The sequence below is a fragment of the Limulus polyphemus genome, unplaced genomic scaffold, assembly GCF_000517525.1.
Source record: "Limulus polyphemus unplaced genomic scaffold, Limulus_polyphemus-2.1.2 Scaffold9019, whole genome shotgun sequence".
In the NCBI taxonomy this organism is placed as follows: Eukaryota; Metazoa; Arthropoda; class Merostomata; order Xiphosura; family Limulidae; genus Limulus; species Limulus polyphemus.
The window spans coordinates 17,853-24,112 of NW_013674629.1; the positions used below are offsets into that span (position 1 = coordinate 17,853).

At 35.5% G+C, this 6,260-nt stretch overlaps 1 long non-coding RNA gene across 1 annotated transcript; it reads right to left on the bottom strand.

The window, feature by feature from the left end:
• Positions 1 to 233: 233 nt before the first annotated feature.
• Positions 234 to 1,974, bottom strand: LOC111083312. Its single transcript, XR_002608953.1, has 2 exons — positions 1,066 to 1,974; positions 234 to 861 (listed from the first exon to the last, which is right to left on the bottom strand). It is a non-coding gene; the product is annotated as an uncharacterized LOC111083312 (long non-coding RNA).
• Positions 1,975 to 6,260: the final 4,286 nt, after the last annotated feature.

The following is a 6,260-nucleotide window of genomic DNA, read 5'->3' on the forward strand; positions in this document are numbered from 1 at the left end:
AGAGGGCACTGTTTTAGTTGTAGGCACTTTTCGTAATGTTTTATTAAGATCTGATTACTTTTGAGAGTTTAAAGTTTGTAGTGCTGACTAGAAAGATATATTTATTATTAAAAAATAAATAAAACACGACCTATTACTCCAGAAAATATAACAATTTGTAATTAAGCCAACTTTCCGCTATTACGGCTCCATCTGGAAATCTTTTGTATAAGCCTAAAATTAGATAGCAAGTCTTTTTTTTTTTTTGTCCCGATGAAACCTTAAATAAAAATCTATGTTTTCTGTTCTAATAGGTGGTGTTTCATATTTTTCTTTTTAATAATTAATTATTTATATCAACGTCCTGACAAAAATAGAGGTTACAGGAAAAGAGTAAAGAAAAATGATTATTTAATTTCGTTATTAAAATGTAATGCTATTTTACTTATTTTCTTCTCGACATTTGATTATTCTCTTAGTTCAAAGCTACACAATTCAGTTGGCTATCTGTACTCTGTCCACCACAGGGAATCGAATCCCAAATTTAGAGCGTTGTAAGTTCGTAAACTTATAGCTGATCCAAAACTGTAACGAAATCTGGGTTGTTACTAAGGGCGCCATGTTAAACCTATAGATGTGTAACAAAATCTGGGCTGTTATTAAGGGCACCATATTAAACCTATAGATATGTAACAAAATCTGGACTGTTACTGGGCCGCCATGTCAAACCTATAAAACTGTAACAAAATCAGGACTGTTACTAGGGCCGCCATGTCAAACCTATAAAACTGTAACAAAATCTGGGCTGTTACTAGGGCCGCCATGTCAAACCTATAAAACTGTAAAAAAATCTGGACTGTTACTAGGGCCGCCATGTCAAACCTAGGACACTGTAACGAATGTTAAGCTGTTACCAAGACTACCATGTTAAACCTATAAAACTGTAACGAATGTTAAGCTGTTACCAAGACTACCATGTTAAACCTATAAAACTGTAACGAATGTTAAGCTGTTACCAAGACTATCATGTTAAACCTATAAAACTGTAACGAATGTTAAGCTGTTACCAAGACTACCATGTTAAACCTAGGACACTGTAACGAATGTTAAGCTGTTACCAAGACTACCATGTTAAACCTATAAAACTGTAACGAATGTTAAGCTGTTACCAAGACTACCATATCCAGTTCCAAACACTTTCCTCCTTATTTCTATTTAGTGAGAGAATATTAAACAACTTAATTCTGTACATACCACATTACATGGCGATTATAATCACAAATAAAACAACCGAATATTTACAGACATTCACTAAAACATGCACTAGCCGTTAAAGGCAAGTATTGTTATCGATTTACGTTGTGGGTCGTTCACACCCAAATCGAACAGGTTGCCCCGTTCTAAGAAGTTAAAACTAGCTCAACTGTATGGTGTATATGTATACTACCTAGCTTACAAAAATTGAATCAATTGGGAAAAATAGAAAACACTACGAACACAACTTAAGCATCTGAAAAGTATACAAAAGCTACTTAATTTCTAATTCAATATTTAGTTTTTATTCTAGGAATAATATGGTAGAAACAAAAGTTCCATAAACGTTCAATAGATGGCGAAAAAGAACACCGATCAGTCTTACGCTTTTGTACTATTAGATTTTGCGAGAGAATTATTCCGATATCATAGGAAATAAAAATTACAAGGATTAAAAAAACCACATCGAGGGAATACTCAAAATAAAAACTTGTATCTTGTAAAATTTTAATCTGCCAACCAGCTTATCGTTTCAAAAGTCATAGTTATATCTGTCAAATAAGTACACCTGACGTAACTAAAACATCACCGACTAACGAATACGTATAGATGGCTTGACAATTTAATTCAACAGACAATCAAATAGGTGTTCAATACATGTTTGTAGGTTGACGAGTTTAACAACATAAACTCACGTTTGTATGAGAGGTGATACGCAAAAAGTCCACTTTATCATTCAGGGCGGGATGGCGTACAATTCTATTAGCATGCCGAATTTCTCTTACAAATTTAAGGCCGCATTATTGCATCCTGGCTTCTTGTGCTTGAGCTCGAGAAACATACGGGACAGGAAAAACACCAGGGGTTATTCCATGAAGAGGCTGGCCGAGATGATAGGCATAACCCGTGGTAGGCAGGTAAGGGTTACCCCCGGGCGCTGTTGTCCCTGCCGGAATCGAATACGCCGCATCCAAGCCGTTGGTGTAGTGAGCAGGGTACGCTGCTGCGTAATCATAGAAGGGCGTGGTAGCAGCTGTTGCAGCCGGAGATAATGGGGAGGACGGTGAGACCATCAGACCCGCTGTTGCTGGAAGGAATGGGGAAGGGTATACGTACTGTGCAGGGAAGCTGAAATAAAGGAAAAACATAAAATCCCACACTTAATCAAACAATAACAAATTAAGCAAAACAAAAACAGATACATTGCCGAGTAAAATCTAATAACAGTATGCTGAAATTTTCAAATCTTTCCAGCTAAATAAAACAAAAAAAATCCTACACAATTTCCTGAATAAACAGCGTTATTAATGAGAATATTCAACTCACTTTATCTTATATGAACACAACTATCCGCATTTCTGGCACGTTAAAGTAAATGGGATTAATTTCAACAGATTTAAACATCCTACCTCACCACAACTTCTATCAGGGGGTTTCTTGGTATACAGATGTAAACATGTCTCGGAATTCATGACCCCTGAAAGTTTGTAGAACATCATGTGTGTTCTTCATTTTTTACTGGTACACAAATGTCAATCTTCAATTGTTTAAATTGTGCTCAGCCATTAATATACTTTGTTCAGGATGCTTAATACTTTTGTACAATTATTCAACAGTTTTTTGTCTAAAAAAAAACATCTACGGTACGGTTGTAATATTGTTGTAACGTTTTCTATTGTTGGGCGGGTTCTTTCTGATTATTCGGTACAAATAATACAAAGTTCAGTTCATTTACGAAAGAATAAATGAAAGGAAAGCGTTTTATTTCTTCAACTGAACGTTGTACAAATTTCACGCTCTCCAACGTAACTAACGATAAGAAAGTGATAGGCCTAGCTACACAAACAAATAACAATAGTCTCTTACTTTCTAATTTATCCCCTGTCTCTAGAACTTCATTACTTCATTGAAACGAAAACTAAAAATGTATGACCTGAACTAACACAGACTAAATAATCATTTAACAACGTACTACTAATAACTGAGCTACGTTATTAAAGTATTAACGATATAGCCTGCAACAGCGTCTATGGTTTTAATGGGCGTGTACTTTATGTTTAAAAAAAAAGGTAAGAAGTACACCATGTTTTTGAGATAAATAACTTACACCCAACATGAGAAATAACCTGAAGTGTGAAACTTTTTCTGGAAAGCCAATTAAATTTATAAACATCCGGTGACCTATCCAAGCAGGAACCAACTAACACACTTATCAACATAGAACAAAACTGGTTAATTATTAACACACTCATCAACATAGAACAGAACAAATCAATAACAAGTTAACACATTCATCAACACGGAACAGACCAACTCACGAATTCCTGAACACGATCACAAACTTTTCAATATATGGTTAAAGAGGTGACCAATAGTTAGGCATTTTAAAATGCACCTTTTGAAATCAGAGTAAAAGTGTAACTTAAAATAGCTGTCCAAACACAACTCAGTCAAACGTGTTGTTAAACAACTCTATTCAAGAAAGGTAAAAGAGATAAGTTACTGTGTAATATGTATCGTCAAAAGTCATAGCCTTCTATCTACACAAAGAACATGGCATAGCTTTAACATGTTATTAATTTTATAGACTTATAATTTATTTAAGCATCGTCAGTTTGTAACCAATAGAATTTCGTCCAGTCCCTGCGTGAGGTTAACTTTAGTTAGGCTTAATACAGAAGTCCAAAGAACGTTGCAATACTTTTAATACCGACACGTCTTAACTTTACCATATACATTCTTTATGTTTTCGCGGTGGACCACGGTCATTTGACCTCTGAACTGTGTCAATAAGTTACTTTTATAATAGAATGTTAACCGTAGTGTTGATATATTGTCAGATTTCTTCTTGTGAGCTGTTTGTTACACAAATCAATACTGAAAGCGAAAGTAATTCATACGCACGCGCCATCTTTGTACTGAAAACGAATACCGGTATTCTGGCCAACGGTCAATTATTCACTCTAGCTGGGTAGTCTAAAACAATGGGGTAAAATGTCTTGACACAACAGCATGATCTGGGCCAGCCTCCAAGTTACAACCATCTGTTCCACGCTGCCTCAACACATGGGCATATTAATAAGAATTGCTTTAAACGCCTATTAATATATATATATTAATAAGTAGCGTACCAAGCGACGCTGAGAATAATTAGGCCTATTTTAATTGCTACTACATCAGTATAAAATATAAATCAAAAACTTCCAAAACCAGAGTCGTTTTTATTATCATTTCCTACATATAAAAACAGAAACACGTTGAAGGAGGCTCCAAACACAAGACTATTAAACGTGTAGACGTTTCACATTTCACTAATTTCTTAATAAGAACAAAGAAACACGAGTGACAGTTATCTGTCGTTTGTTCCCCGGTGGGACTTAGAATGTTAAAATCCGGGGCTCGACTCCCAACTAGGGACAAAGCGTAGATAATGCAATGTGTTACCTTAGATAATACAACAACAGGGATGTTTTTTGGTCTTTTTAAACATCCGCTAGAATCGCTCTCATCTATTCTATATGGGCCAGGCATGGCCTGGTAGTAAGCGTGCCTCGACTGTGAATCCGTAGAGGTGTGTATTCAATTATTCATACCGTTTTCATTGTAATGAGGATTTCAACAGTAAACAATAATAACATACAATATCAGGACCTCAGAGAAATCGTCAGTTATCCAAATAGCTGCTGAAAGGCAACTGCTACGACATCAAAGCACACCCTCCTTTTGTTTAATTACTCCATCCCCCGACACACACTCCCAGTTATAATTGTAAAAGTTCTGCAGCTACTCAACTTTGTCTCATCTTATGCGTATATCACTACGCTCATTGATATTTTCCCAGGGATATATTAAGGTTAACTGGCGCTCTAGGCCTAAGCCTATTGGTTTAATAAGTCATATATCAAGATAGAACAGAGGAATGTTTAAATAAATAAACACGTTCCATTCGAGATAAATAAGAAGATTTTATTGAAGGTGAGCCAAACAAAGATTTCAAGTAACTAAAAAATTGTTATTTTTACGTACGTTTAAAGATTAATGAAATATTCTTGAAAACACGACATAAATGTATTATTATTGGAAATCCAATTGTAGGAGGAAATAAACCACTATAGAACATTTTTTGGACATATTGTTAAAACATTCTTTATTTTTTCATATTCCGAGTCATTTTAGGGATGATGTAGAAAAATTGCCAGAAAAGGAAAACCATCGTTTTATTTCTTTAGATGTAGTAACTCTATATCCAAGTATCGAACATGATTGTGGATATACATCTGTGGAGTCCCCAGTAGCTCAGCGGTTAAAAGCTTATAACACTAGAAACCGGGTTTCGATACCTGTGGTGGGCAGAGCACAGATAGCCCATCGTGTAGCTTTGTGTTTAAAAACAAAGTTGCGGAATGTTTATTTGTTTGTTTGAAGTTAAGCACAAACTTACGCAATGGGCTATCTGTGCTCTGCCCACCACGGGTATCGAAACCCGGTTTCTAGCGTGGTAAGTCCGCAGACATACCGCTGTGCCGCTGAGAGACCATTACGAGGTTTGGAAATTGTTAAGAACAACACTTTTTAATAAAGTTGGAGATAATATCATACCATATATGGATATTCATTGTCCAAATATAAATATTGACATTTCATTTGTTAAATCAAAATTAAACAAATACAGATAAAAAAAAATTCAAAGACGTTTCCAAAGATAATAAAATTATCTTATCAAAAATAAAACTTAAAAATTTATATAAATTATTGAATAAACCTAAAAAAAAAAAGATTTTTCGAAGAAGGTATTTTCAGTTGTGTTTGTTTGTTTTTGAATTTCGCGCAAAGCTACACGAGGGCTATCTGCGCTAGCCGTCCCTAATTTAGTAGTGTAAGACCAGAGGGGAGGCAACTAGTCATCACCACCCACCGCCAACTCTTGGGCTACTCTTTTACTAACGAATAGTGGAATTGACCGTCACATTATAACGCCCCCATGGCTGAAAGGGCGAGCATATTTGGTGGGATGGGAATTCGAACCC